Source organism: Furipterus horrens, unplaced genomic scaffold (genome assembly GCF_987537825.1).
Source record: "Furipterus horrens unplaced genomic scaffold, mFurHor1.1.pri manual_scaffold_11, whole genome shotgun sequence".
NCBI lineage: Eukaryota > Metazoa > Chordata > Mammalia > Chiroptera > Furipteridae > Furipterus > Furipterus horrens.
The window spans coordinates 86,660,809-86,676,146 of NW_028327181.1; the positions used below are offsets into that span (position 1 = coordinate 86,660,809).

Below are 15,338 nucleotides of genomic sequence, written 5' to 3' on the forward strand. Positions count from 1 at the left end.
GAAGCCTAATGTATTGTCACTTGTTTCTCTTATGTGTATTTAGTCAAGGTTCGGTGTTTGGGTTTTTGTTTGTTTGTTTTGTTTTTCCTTCTTATTTCCAAAATATTATTTAGAGAAATTTGGGGGTTAGAAGCTTAAGAATGCAAAATAAATTTGACTCTCCATTGTGTGTGTGAAATTATTAGTGACTTACATTTTCCAGGAGAAAACCAGAGACTGAAAGAAATCCTCCTGTGCTATATCACAACAGCCACGCTCGACCCACTGGTGCCTGTAACTGTGGAAGGAAACAAGCACCTCGAGATGATCCCTCTGATATCAAGGCAGCTAACTTTTATCAGGTGGACTGGATTTTTTTCTTGTTTCTTTTTTTTTCCTTTTTTTCCTGTTAACTACCAATTGAGTAAAATCATATTTTCAGAAGTAAAATATCTAGAAAAATAAATGTGACTGCTGTGTGGTATGTAAACAAGGGAAAGTTATTGACATGTACTTATTTGCTTACTCATTAATTGTTGATCTTTTCTGAATGAAGACTTTTTTTGTGTTATATTAAATGAAAAACTCTATAGCCCCCACCCAACCCCGCCCCGCTCACTTCTTCCTTTATAGCTTCTGGAAGAAAAAGGTTATGGAAAATTGGATTGTATCAATTTCCCAATATTTGCACTAATGCTAGTGTGGCATCAAGATGTTTAATAGACCCTGAAACAGACTGGTCACTGTGCCCTGTGTACTGGTACTTGTAATCTGTTATTGTCAACTGTAATCCGAGTGCCTAAAAGCTATCGATGATTCATAAATTTTGACCTTGTATCTCCCATGCATACCCTTCTCAATGAAAAACATGAAGGACAGAGGTCTTGTGCTATTCTCCACCAGAGGGAACAGCCGCCTCCCTTATCCCCCAGACAAAATACAGTGTCCTGGATAGATTTGTTCCGCCGTGGTTGTGAGACCTCTGCTGGACAGAATAGTTTCCATCCAAGCCTAGGGCGTTGGAGGCAACTCTGCCTTATGCACCAAATAAAGCTATTCCTGGAAAGAGAAGTGCAGTTATAATGGGAAGAGAAGGACGGGGAGATGACACAGCTCAAGCATCTGTTGGCTTTGAATATGAAGACTCTTGAGGTCAGAGGTTTATGTGCTCAGGGCCTGACAAAGTAGTGAAAGTACTAGGAAGTGGACCAAAGGAATCAGCTGTAAAAGCCCTGAATAGTGATATGCCCTTATATATGCTGTCATTGTCTCAGGGCGGAGGGCTAAAACCACATTATGCTCAACTTACGGGGCTTTTTGTTGTGGTTCCTGATGCTCCTTTGCAGATATTACTAATGCCTCAGGTGAGAAATTGGCCCTTTCCGTATTCAGAAACAAAAATGCTGTTGCCAGTGTTTGGGTTACTTTTTTTCCTTAATTTTATTTATTGATTTTAGAGGAGGAGGAATGTTGATTTGTTGTTCCACTTATTTGTGTATTAATTGATTATTTGCCTCTTGTGTGTCCTGACCGGAGATCAAACCTGCAACCTTGGCACATTGGGACAACACTAACTGAGCCACCTGGCCAGGGCCTGATGCTTGTTTTGATTGTTTTTAAGAAGTACAGGATAATAGCAAAGTAATTATTTAATTGAGCAGGCCTTAATTTTAAATACTTTTTATACCTAATATTCTTTTTCTTGAAAAATAAATTATGTGTTAATCAGTTCATGCCATCAATTCACATCAATTGACTGAGGCAGAACTTGAAGTTAAAATTTGTAGAAAAGCAGGGTAATATTTGAGCCTAAATAATGACGTATTAGATATGATTAAAATTAGGAGTGTACCCATTACCTACAAATCTATTGTTTGTTTAGGCGTTTACCTTTCAGGTGTTTCTTATTGAAAAATGAAAAAAATAATTCTATTATCTGTTTTTCGGGTATAACCAGGCCCACCACCATGTCCAGTATTCTACCCAGGAAAACAAGAAATCACTTTCCCACCAGATGGCCTCTGGGTTTTGAGATTTCCTTAAACATATGTGACAGAGAGAGAGCCATGTTTGCCCCCGAAGGAAAACGTGCAGTTAATGAGTTACAAGGTGCTCCGTGGGATTCTTAAAGCAGTAGCACAGTAAGTGCGTTCCAGCCAGTTCATTTCTAGACTTGAGCTGGTTTTTGTTTCTGGTGTATACGGAGTTATTGATTTGGTATGTGTATACAGTGTTTTCTTGAACCCACAGCGGGTTTTGGTTACAGAAGCTCAGTATTCGGACAATAATTGTTCTACTGTTCCGTGATAACATTGATATTTATTGTCAGTGGGGCTACAACTCTCTAATAAACATCGGTCATTCTAGAAAAGGACTTAAAATATATGGTTGATACCTCTGTTTTCTCTTGTGTCTGTGTCACTGTCCATAATAAAACATGTTTCTATCAAAACTAAATGTTGCATAATCATGTTGAGCCAAAACTTTGTTACTGCTAAAATTATGTTTTATCTGGGATTTTCCTTAAGATGCTGCTCCTGAAATTATCTTTTTTATTTATTTATTTATTTACTTATTTATTATTTTGGTTTTTCAATTACAGTTGTCCCCTTTCCCCCTAATTTCTCTCCGCCACCCAACCCACCCCCTCTCCCGCAAACATATCCCTCCCCGTTGTCCATGTCCATGAGTCTTTTATACGGGTTCTTTGACTAATCCCTTCCCTTACTTCTTCCCCTTCTCTCCCTCTCCCCTCCCCACTATTGACTGCTATTCTGCTCTTTGTTCTATTTAGTTCCTTTGTTTGTGTTGTTCTTCAGTTTCCTGTATTAGGTGATATCATATGGTATTTTTCTTTCTTTGCCTGGCTTATTTCACTAAGCATAATTCTCTCTAGTTCCATCCATGTTGTTGCAAATGGCAGGAGTTCCTTCTTTCTTTCTGCTGCATAGTATTCCATTGTGTAAATGTACCACAGTTTTTTGATCCACTCATCTACAGATGGGCACTTAGGTTGTTTCCAGCACTTAGCTATTGTAAACAGTGCTGCAATGAATATAGGAGTGCATAAGTTCTTTTGAATTGGTGTTTCAAGATTCTTCGGGTATAATCCTAGCAGTGGAGTCGCTGGTTCAAAAGGCAGTTCCATTTTTAACCTTTTGAGGTAATTCCATACTGTTCTCCATAGTGGCTGCACCAGTCTGCATTCCCACCAACAGTGCAGTAGGGTTCCCGTTTCTCCACATCCTCGCCAGCACTTGTTGCTTGTTGATTTGTTGATGATGGCCATTCTGACTGGTGTAAAATGGTATCTCATTGTGGTTTTTATTTGCATCTCCCTGATGGCTAATGATGTTGAGCATTTTTTCATGTGTCTATGGACCTTCTGTATGTCCTCTTCGGAGAAGTGTTTGTTCAGGTCCCTTGCCCATTTTTTAATTGGGTTGTTTGTTTTCTTGATGTTGAGTCGTATCAGCTCTTTATATATTTTGGAAATCAGTCCCCTGTCTGTGATGTCATTGGCAAATATGTTTTCCCATATGGTTGGTTTCCTTTTCATCTTGCTGATGTTGAAATTATCTTGAAACAAGCCCTGTTGTTTGGTTTACAATTTTGTTACCTGAGTTAGATTCTTTATTCTTTTTACCATTTTATTCTTGGACTGCTGAAATACCTTATTTTAAATGAGTGCTATCTGAGTTAAATCTTTTCAATCCAAAATATTACACACTTTATTCTTTAAAAATTTCAATACCGTGAAACAATTTTTAAGTGATACAGATCTTATTAATCTATGATGACTCACGAGCATCAACCTGGTAACACTGGTATATCACCAGTTAGATAAATGTGCAAAATGAGTTAACATACCAAAGTTTTAGTGTAATTGTTTATATTTTCCTAAACACATTGATTCTGAAATGCTGGGCAAATAAAATTAGAGATTTTAGTCTTAAAATATATGAAATATAACATTCGCATAATGTCTTACTAATAGTTTAAGGCAGTTATGTAAGTTTTGATTAATAAGTGCAAATTAGCCCTGGCTGGTGTGGCTCAGTGGATTGAGTGCCAGCCTGTGAACCAAAGGGTTGTCAGTTCGATTTGCAGTCAGGGCATATGCCTGGGTTGCAGGCCAGGTGCACAGTTGTGGGTGTACGAGAGGCAACCACACTTTGATGTTTCTCTCTCTTTCTTCCTCTCTTCCTCTCTCCCTAAAAATCAATCAATCAATTAATAAATAAATAATCGTTTAAAAAGTGCAAATTGGCAGTTATAAAAATAGTCATGATGTTATAAAGTACAGTATAGGGAATATAGTTTTTTGGGGGGGTCCCCCTCCTCTGTTCTTGTCTCACTCTCAAGAATTCAGGCGAGAGACAACGTGTGTAGTGGAAATAGCAAGTTTATTTATGAAATACACTTGAGCACAAAGCTGCAAGTGGGCACCCAGCTAGTCTGAGTGTACTGCCTATTGGGGTTTTAGGGGTTTTCTGCTCGTAGCCAGTTTCTAGGTTTCCCCTCCTCCCATCTTCAGACCTTGGGATTAATATACAGTTTAAAAGCCTTTTCCAGATAGTGGAAATGATACTGAAAGATTTTCAAGGGCTCCCCTCCTGCGCTCTCATGTTTTTTTCCTTGTGATTTCTGGAACACCTGGCAATCTTACTGCACCAGACTCAGAACTGCTGAGTTAATGGGTGAGACATGTCTCCCTCCCACTCCCTGCCTTGATTGGCTATCCTGCCAAACAGATCCCTAGAAAATAATTGATTTGATTAATTGCATCATTTTTGCATTTGTGGTATATGATATGTAATAAATTTTATTTATGTTTTAAAATTAACTGACCTCATCCGGGGCTCTTCAAATTCCTCCTCTCTGGTGGTTTGTGGATCATCTACCGATAGCACAACTCCCTGGGGGCATGGTTCAAAATATGCAGATTCTGTTCTGCCAGCTCCAAACTGTGAGTTAATTGTGGGCTCTGGCTGAGAAATTTTTATTTGTAAAGGTAGTAAGTAATCCTTTCATCTGCTAAAGATTAAGAAAAGTTCCAAAGTATATACCATTTTCAGTTAACTTTCTTTTAAGTTGCTCAGTCGTTTATTATTATTTCAAAGCAATTTTAATTATGCTATTAGAGTTGTCCCAATTTTTTCCCTTTGCCCCCCTCCACCTGGTACACCCCTTCCCTCAAGCAATCACCCCGCTTAGTGCATGTCCATAGGTCATGCACTTATGTTCTTCAGCCTCTCCATTTCTTTAATATTCTTAACATCCCACTGTCTATTTTGTATCTACCAATTATGCTTCTTAATCCCTGCGCCTTTTCCCCCATTCTCCCTCTTCCCCTTCCCTGCTGATAACCCTCCATATGAACCACTTATCTATGATTCTATTCATGTTCTAGTTGCTTGCTTAGTTTGTTTTTGTTTTTCTCTTTTTAGATTCAGTTGTTGATAGTTGTGAGTTTGTTGTCATTTTACTGTTCATAGTTTTGATCTTTTTCTTAAATAAGTCCCTTTAACATTTTATATAATAAGGGCTTGGTGATGATGAACTCCTTTGACTTTACCTTCTCTGGGGAGCACTTCATCTGCCCTTCCATTCTAAATGATAGCTTTGCTGGATATAGGAATCTTGGTTGTAGGCCCTTGCTTTTCATCACTTTGAATACTTCTTACCAGTCTCTTCTTGCCTGCAAAGTTTCTTTTGAGAAGGCAGCTGATAGTCTTATGGGAACTACTTTGTAGGGAACTCTCATCTTCTCTTTTGCTGCTTTTAAGATTCTTTATCTTTCACTGTTGGCATTTTAATTATGATGTGTCTTGGTGTTGTCCTCTTTGGGTCCAACTTGTTTGGGACTCTATTGGCTGTTTATTTCTTCCTTATGTTCCAAATCATTGATTTGAACCCTGGCTTCCTTCCCTTCACTGTTGGTCCCCTGTAGGTTTTTCTTTATTTCACTTAGTGTAGTCTTCATTTATTTTCTTATTTATTTGCCATGCTCAATGAATTCTCTGAGCATCCTTATCACCAGTGTTTTGAATTCTGCATCTGATAGGTTGGCTATCTTTGTTTCACTTTGTTCTTTTCGTGGAGTTTTGTTCTGTTTTTTCATTTGGGCCATATTTCTTTGTTTACTCAACTTGGCAGCCTCCCTGTGTTTTTTTCTGTGTATTAGGTAGAGCTGCTTTAATTCCCTGTCTTGGAGCACCTGTTACATTGTAAGGGGCAGAGTGTTAGGTACTGACCAGGGCGGGGCAACCTGTTCCACTGCTTTGTGGCGTTGTATGTTGGGCAGGGGTCTGAGATGGAACAATGCTACTTGCTCAGCACTCGCCCTGTTTCCAGTCACTTCACTCACTTTCCATATATGACTGGTGCCCCTCTAGCTGTTGCCCTGGTGATGGTTCCCTGAGCAGGTGGGTTTGAGTGCTTTCTAGGACTGTGGTGGCCCTCTGAACAGACAGACATGGGTGCTTTCTTCTCCCTCACACCCCCAAACTCACTGGTTTCCACAGCCAGAAGCTATGAGGCTTTATTTTCCCAGCACTGGGAACCTGCACTTCAGGGTCTGGCCTGGGGCTGGGATCACTCCCCAGGTGTCCCTCCCAGCTTCTATCCACCACATGTGAGTGTGGGACCACCCGTTCCACCAGCCGTCACCACTGCCTTGCTGCTCCCTTGCCACTGCCACACCGTGTCCTCTTCACCCCACCTTCCCATTTCTGCCGCTCCTACCGAGCTGGATGAATATTTACTCTTTAAATTCTTAGTTGTTAGACTTCCATACAGTCTGATTTTCTGGCAGTTCTGGTTGTTCTTTGTTTTGAGGTTAGTTGTGATCCTTCTTATGGTTGTGCAAGGAGGTGAAGCGTGTCTACCTATGCCTCCATTTTGGCCAGACATGTGAGCTAACTTTTTATCAATCGAGAGATGAGAGAAGATTTCTCATGTGCACTCATCACTGGAGTTCAAAACCATTCCTGAGGGGTAGTTGGAGTCTATTAATTTCCTCAAACTGCTGTAACAAAGTACCATAAACTTGGCTTAAACAACAGAAATTTATCCTCTCACAGTTTTGGTGTATAGAAGTCCAAAATTGAAATGTTGCAGTCCAATGTTTGTGTCCCTCTCCCTCAAATTCATATGTTGAAACCTGACCACCCAACGCAATAGTATTATTTCTTTTGGCAAGTAATTAGGGTTAGACGAGATCATGAGTGTGAAGCTAACATTTACTTCCCTTTGAAGGTCTAGCAAATAATATTTAGGACTGTTAGCTGTGCATATACTGAGATTGCAATTTGTGGTTGGGTTTACTTTAAAAAGCACACATGACATTTTATTTTTCTTAACGACATTCAGTCTACCTTGTATATACCTTGTCCTATCTTTACATGAAATTAAGGATTCTACATCCTTATGTTAATTTATGTCCCCTACATTTTTAGCAAAATGTTTTGCATGTAGCAGTAGCAGGTGCTCATCAAAGACTGGTTGGATAAATGATTGTTAGTAGGTGATAACTTGTAATAGATGAAGTTTTGATCATTCTTCTGTGAGTGCCATAATTCTAAATATTTTGGATTTGAGAAACTAAAACTTTATCTAATTAGATTTTATAGGCAATTCGACCAGTGAATGTTTTGAGTAGCAGACTTAATATACTTTGAGTTGCTATTTCATGTTGCTTGCCAGGCATTTTTGTTCATTGGATGTGGTGTTAACTTGTTGGATGTCTACCTTTGTGAGACATAGTATTCCTCAAGATTAAAATAAAGGGATAATACACTTCGTGTTCTCAACTTTTAGAATATGTCCACTTGCCAAATTGAGTAACAGTGCATGACAGTGAGTTGTCTAGGCTAAACAGCAGTTTCATTAGTTTTTTGTTTTTGTTTTTTTGTGACGTGTATTTCCAGACAATAAAGGCTGGGAAGAAGGCTGTCAGGCAAATGTGCATATGTGTGTATGCTTTGTAAGTAAAAACATTCTAGGGCTGGTTTAAGATACTCCAAAAGCACATAAACAAATGTGGTTGGTGGGCGAGATCCAAGATGGCGGAGGAGTAAATGGAAGCTACACTAACCTCCTCCCAGGACCAGTCTGGATTTACAACTTAATTTTGGAGAAATCATCTGGAATAACCAATGGAACACTAGCTGGAAAGAAGTCTTATAACCACGGAGAGACAGAAAAGGCCGCTACATCACAACGTGACCGGTAGGGAGTGCGGAGACGTGGAAGGGCTGGCTGGGCTCACACGGGTGGCTGCTGAAGGGACTGAGAAACAGCTCAGCAGCCAGGGATTCCCCCTGAGAAGGGCAGGGTCTAAACCCCCAGCTGGGCTTCCCAGCCTACAGCGACAGAGTGGAAAGTAAAATAGTATCAGCTGTGAAAAGCGAAAAGCCACAGGCTTTCTTGCTAGCCGGAGAGAAACAGCAGGAGAAAAAGAGCTCTTAAGTGGATCACATACGAAAATATTTTGGCCACCACTTACCCTGGGCTCAAGCAGAGGGAAGGCAGAGAGGACTGGAGACACTTGGGGAGAATTTGGCACGGTGGCTTTGAGGGGAGAACTGGAGGAGCAGCTGACTGGGTCCCAGTGCTGACTCATCCCCAGTACTGCGGGTAGACCATTCCCCTCCAAGTGGCGTCAGCCTGAGGGGAAGCAAAAGCCCTGCCTACAGGAATTAAGCTGCCACACCCACAGTTCTTAAGCCTGACAGCTAATCACAGATTGAATAGATTAACAATCAAAGAAGACAGACAACAGCAGTAGATCCCTGGAAGTCTCCAACAGGCTGCCTAGGGCCAGACTGGTACATGATCTGACGCCACCAGAGGCAGATCCAGGAAGTGCAGATCATTCCAAGAAGCACCAACAAACAATAGGAGTCAAAAAAATGGGGAGACAGAGAAACAACCTCCCATCAAAAGGAAAGGTAGAATCCCCAGAAAGAGTGCTAAATGAAATAGAGGGGAGCCAACTATCAGATATGGAATTCAAAACATGGATTATGGAGAAGCTGAATGAGCTCAGCGGAAACTTCAAAGAACTCCAGAAAAACTACAAGGAACTCACAGAAAATTACGTGAGCATGAAAAAGGACATAGAAGCTATCAATAAGAGCCAGGAGGAAATGAAAAATACGATCTCTGAATTGAAGAACACAGTAGAAGGAATTAAAAGCAGGCTAGAGGAAGCAGAAGATCGGATCAGCGAGCTGGAGGACAACCTACACAAAAACTCCCAGACAATGCAACAAAATGAAAAAAGACTGAACAAGACTGAAGAGGTTCTAAGACAGCTGCAGGACAACATGAAACGTAATAATATCCGTATCATAGGAATTCCAGAAGGAGAAGAAGAAGAGCAAGGGATAGAAAACCTCTTTGAAAAACTAATGACAGAAAACTTTCCTAACATGACGAGAGAAAGAGTCACGCAAGTCCAGGAAGCACAGAGGGTCCCAATGAAGATGAACCCCAACAGGCCCACCTCAAGACACATCATAATTAAAATGGCAACATTCAAAGACAAAGAGAGGATCCTAAAAGCAGCAAGAGAAAAACAACTAATAACATACAAGGGTACTCCAATAAGGCTATCATCAGATTTCTCAGCAGAAACACTACAAGCCAGAAGGGAATGGCAAAAAGTATTCCAAGCAATGAAAAACAAAGGCCTACAACCTAGAATACTATACCCAGCAAAGCTCTCATTCAAAATGGAGGGTGAAATAAGGAGCTTCCAAGACAAAAGAAGGCTAAAAGAATACATCTCCACCAAACCAGCAATGCAAGAGATGCTAAAAGGTCTGCTCTAAGAAGATAAAGAAATAGAGAGAGACAGAGAAGAACACGAGTACAAAGGGGAAAAATGACAATGAATAAGTACTTATCGGTAATAACCTTAAATGTAAATGGATTAAATGCTCCAATTAAAAGACATAGGGTAGCTGAATGGATTAGAAAGAATGACCCACATATATGCTGTCTACGATACCATAAAAGTCCTAGAGGAAAAAATAGGCAGGAAAATTTCAGATATCCCACGTAGCAACATTTTCACTGATATATCTCCTAAGGCAAGGGAAATAAAGGAAAGAATAAACAAATGGGACTACATCAAACTAAAAAGTTTCTGCTCAGCTAAAGAAAACATCAGCAAGATGAAAAGGAAACCAACCATATGGGAAAATATATTCGCCAATGACATCTCAGACAAGGGATTGATCTCCAAAATATATAAAGAACTCATACGACTCAACACCAAGAAGACAGACAACCCAATTAAAAAATGGGCAAGGGACCTGAGCAAACACTTCTCCAAAGAAGACATACAGAGGGCCCATAGACATATGAAAATATGCTCAACATCACTAGCCATCAGAGAGATGCAAATAAAAACCACAATGAGATACCACCTCACACCAGTCAGAATGGCCATAATCAACAAATCAACAAACAACTTGTGCTGGAGAGGATGCGGAGAAACGGGAACCCTGGTGCATTGCTGGTGGGAATGCAGACTGGTGCAGCCACTATGGAAAACAGTTTGGAATTTCCTCAAAAAACTAAAAATGGAACTGCCTTTTGAACCAGCAATTCCATTACTGGGATTATATCCGAAAAATCCTGAAACACCAATTCAAAAGAACCTATGCACTCCAATGTTCATAGCAGCACTATTTACAATAGCCAAGTGCTGGAAACAACCTAAATGCCCATCTGTAGATGAGTGGATCAAAAAACTGTGGTACATTTACACAATGGAGTTCTATGTAGCAGAAAGAAAGAAGGAACTTCTACCATTTGCAACAACATGGATGGAACTAGAGAGAATTATGCTTAGCGAAATAAGCCAGGCAACGAAAGAAAAATACGTTATGCTGTCACCTATTACAGGAAACTAATGAACAACACAAACAAATGAGCAAAATTGAACCAGAGGTATGTAAACAAGGAGTAGACTAACAGTAACAAGGGGGGAGGGGGGAGGGATAAAAGGGGGTAAGAAGGGGAAGTGTAAAATCAAAGAACATGTATAAATGACCCACAGACATGGGCAACTGAGTGGGGACTGAATGTGGGGGAAGGGAGGGGCAGGATACAGGGAAGCAAGAGGGGAAGAAAAAAAAAAAAAAGAGAGACAACTGTAATGGAAAAACAAACAAAAAAAATTTTTTTTAGTGGGGGAAAATGAAAATATGAAGAATGGAAATGCCAGTTCAGTGAATATTAGGACAAAGATTTTCCTTCACATTGTATATTTTTCTCCCTATTTGATCTCTCCAGAGTTTGGCATTCTAAACAAGTAAGTAATGACTTAAGTTTCTTTGCATAGACCTAATAAGACCAGTTGTTAATAGAGGTTCCTTTTTCTGAACAAGCCTTTGACTGGAATGTCAAGCCTAAAGGAGACATGCTTGGGCTCATGTTGTTACCAAAAAGCCCTAAGGAACTGGGAATGACTTTCAAAGGTAATAAAAGCCCGCGAAATAAAAGGCCTGCTGCCATGGTTGGTTGTGCGGTCCACAGCAATCTCTCCAGGGAAGGAACGAAGGTTGTTTTCCTGAAAGATGGCTAGAAGGGACCTTAAGGCACAATGGAAAACCAGAAAGACTTGGAAAGGACAGGTGTGTACAGGCAAGGATGAATGCCAGGTATGTGGCCCAGCTTCTGTGCACTGAAGAGCAGACTGAGGGCCACCCTAAATGTTCCTTGGGTAAGTTCCAGCAAAACAGAACTAAAGATCATAAGTGATCATTTGCTGCTCTTGTTATGCTTATGCAAATGAACAGGATAAATTAAAAATGGACTTAATGTAGTCCCTTTAAAGACAAGGAGAGTAATCTTAGGGAGAAAAATCAGTATTCAAGGAAAATCACAATGATCAGTGGCAGACTGTAAAGTAGGGCAGCTAACCGTCTTAAAAGTTTCTTCTCATTTAAAAAATGGTTTCACTTGAAAATTAAACCATATCTGTGATATCACCAAAGGGATTCAAGTTGCAGGCAAGTAGAATGTCAAGTGCCTTGCAACTGTATGTCTTCCCAATAAGACAGTCTTACAGATTTAGAGACTTTTTTGTTGGTTATGTTACATAAATTAACATGTGTTTTCTGTTTTCAAAGGGCATAAGCCTATGACCGCATTACCTGAGTGATTGTCTGTACGCATAAGCCTCACTTAATCCTCTCTGCAGCGCTGCCTCCGGAGACTCAACAGTTTGGCTGAACTAAATGGCTGAGTTGGTGAAGAATGGGGTGGTCTGTGGGCTTCACTTTAAAACTGAATTCTCTTTTCTATCCTAATGGCTTGGACAGAAAGGGCCCAGAGGTCTGAGAGGGGGGAAACAGAAACTATTTCCCTCAGCCCAAACTAAATAAAATGGGCAAAAGGGTTTTGGACAGGAGAGATGTGCCTGGCACACCTTCCTCCAAAGAAGCCCTTTTTTTTTTTTTTTTTTTTTTTTTTTTTTCTCCTAATGTGGAACATTGAGGAATTGATCCCTGCCTTTTGCCACCTAGTAGTTATGGATTGAATGATGCTTTTTAACCCTTTTTGCCAAATCTGTTGCCCCCAGAACACAACAAGGATGCCAGCCTGCTAAACCAAGCACGCCGTTGTCCGGAGACAGCCAACTGACCTGGAGTCTGCACGATCCTTCCCCATGTGGGAAGGCCACCCTCCCCTCCACACCCCCACTCTTATTAGGGATTTCTGGACCCAAGGCTAGGTAGGACGACGACCATGTCCAGCTTGAAGCAGCTAGAGGAGCTTGAGACCTTCGCCCATTGTCCTTTACAAGATTACAAAGGGTCTTAATATCTGAGAGGGAGGGATAGTTATTTTTTACGAACCATGGGTATGGACTTGGGGGGGGATGCTGGGGGAGGGAGATACTGGGTGGAGGGGAGTAAAGGGGAAAAAATTGGAACTACTGTAACAGCATAATCAATAAAATATATTTAAAAAAAAAATGTGGTTGGTGGATTGGAATCCTGCTATGGTGTCAAGGCTAAAAGACTAATATCCTTTATTGGTACTTTATATTCATTCTATAGACTAGAATGATGGTTTAAGTACTAACATACTAAATTCCTAGTATAAGAAATAACTCATTCCTCTAGTCATCTATTGAGTACTTTGTAGCTAATATAGCTGTTGATGGTGCAAAGACATTGGCTGATGTCACTAGCTTAATTTTCTAAAATTATATATTTAAAAAGGCTTATTCACTGGAGATTAAGTGTTTTCCTTTTTTGGAGAAAACTTTAAATGGGTATGTAAAGTACTCCGATGACATTACTGTATGGCTGCCACCTTGTTAATACAAAATCAGAGTCATCTTGCTTTGCATAAGCTAGAGGTACTTGACTGAATAAGGCTTTTATTTATTTTTCTTGTTAAAATTCAAAGTTATTTCAGCCTATAGGTTTTATGACCTATTTTTCCAGTACCTTGAGAAGGCTGGTCTAGAAAACCTATTTAGAATAGCTACTTAGGCTGAAATCAAGCATTTGCTAATTAAAGAAAAATTAACTCATAGTTGAAATAGAATAGTTCTTGCATTTCACTTGTGTGAGCCTGCTGAGAATACTTATGTGGACTTTTGAATTTGGAACCTCTGATGGCTACAGAAACAAAAGCTCTGTTGTCGTCCTGTCCTGGGCTTGAAGAAGCCTGTCTTCCTTTGAATTATGTGAGGAAGGGATTCCATACTGATGCTAAATTTTCAGAAACCTAATTCTAGCAAGAGAGTCATCGCTGCATGAGGCCAATCCTGGAATCAGTTTCCTTTAGAAACCAGTACTATGTGCTAGACACTGGGAATAAGATGCAGCTCTTCTCTCTTGGAGTTTATGGGCCAGACGTTGTGCCAGACAGTAATTTATAAAATAAAATATAAAAAGGCTGTGAGGGAAACTGGGAAAATTGGTTTTTGGAATCTGGATGTGTCGCTCCTCGCACAAAGCCTGGGTTCTGTTAGTGAGGAAGAAGGAGAGCTGTGCAGGCTACAGGAACATAGTCCACATTATAACTGAGACCCCTCTTTTTTGTTCATAGCTGGCTCACCCTAGAAGCCCAACTCAAATTCTGCCCCTTTCTACAAGCAGCTTTGATGAACAAAACTGATGCCAACGCTGTCCGACTCCCTGTGATCATCCGTAAAATATGCTGATAAAATCACCTCACTCCTTTTTAAGAAATGTAGTACGTGTAATTATTCTAATATATAATTCCATTTAAAGAATTACAGTATGTATGGAGCCCATGTATACTGTGGTATAAAGTGGGTGTTTGGATATTTTCTAGTTTGCATGATCAGGAAGAGAACAGAATGGAAAATACAATCTCCAAAGCAGTGTTTATCCTGGAACTACTCAATTGAGGCTAGAGAGGTTGTTCAAATTTAACTATAATTCTAATTTGTATTCTGTAGGTGCAGTTATAACCTTCAGATAATAAGCTAGTTCTCATTCATCTTGGGTATTTTTACCCTGTAAAGCTCATGCATTCATTAAGTACTATGAACTTGATCAATTAAAAAGACCTGCTGGATTTGATTTCTGTTCATTATAAACAGTTAAGAGGTGAGACCATCCTCCATCGAAACCCAACTATTTTCCAGGAGATTTGGAAGCAAAAGATCTAATGTGACCTTAAAAATTAGAATGTGTAACTTTTAGTATATTAGATAGGTAGTGATATCTGACTCACTGAATTCTGAGATATTTGTTATTTTGATGTCTGCTGTCCACATTCATACAGCTAAATATAAATTTCATGATGACTCAACACGAACCTTGTATTTTCCACAGTACCCCGTGAAGGATTCTTCAAGTCCTATAGAAGGTTCACTATAAGGCCTGATACCCTGTCCTCAATACCCTGTTGTTTCAATAACAGTAGTAATGCATACCTAACTGTATTTGTTTTCTTTCCTGCCAGTCCAGGGTTGCCAGATTTAGTAAACACAAAAATGTAACACCCAATCAAATTTGAAATTTAGATAAATAACAATGAATTTTGAATATAATATGTTCCATTAAACAATGAACAAACCGTTTTTTTTGTATAATTGTGTCCCAAATATTACATGGGACATGTAACAAAATGTATTGTTTCCTGAAATTCAAATTTGACTGGAAATTCTACATTTTATTTGGCGACCCTGTCGGTCAGTCCCCTGCAAAGTTGCCAAGTATTTCTGGGAGCCCTCAGCGTGTCAGACTCACCTGCTTAGCAGTGGGCGTCATTGTAGCTTCAACCAGGCCCAGCACCGATGCTCTCAGTGCCTTGGAGGGAGGGGAGCGCTCGTTAGCGTGAATGTGCCTGGA

General features: G+C 40.0%; 1 long non-coding RNA gene across 1 annotated transcript; it reads left to right on the forward strand.

Annotated features, from left to right (window-relative positions):
* The first annotated feature begins 202 nt into the window (after nucleotides 1-202).
* On the forward strand, nucleotides 203-14,501 carry LOC149998719 (uncharacterized). Its single transcript, XR_016514051.1, has 3 exons — nucleotides 203-341; nucleotides 1,937-2,120; nucleotides 14,065-14,501. It is a non-coding gene; the product is annotated as an uncharacterized LOC149998719 (long non-coding RNA).
* The last annotated feature ends 837 nt before the right edge of the window (nucleotides 14,502-15,338 follow it).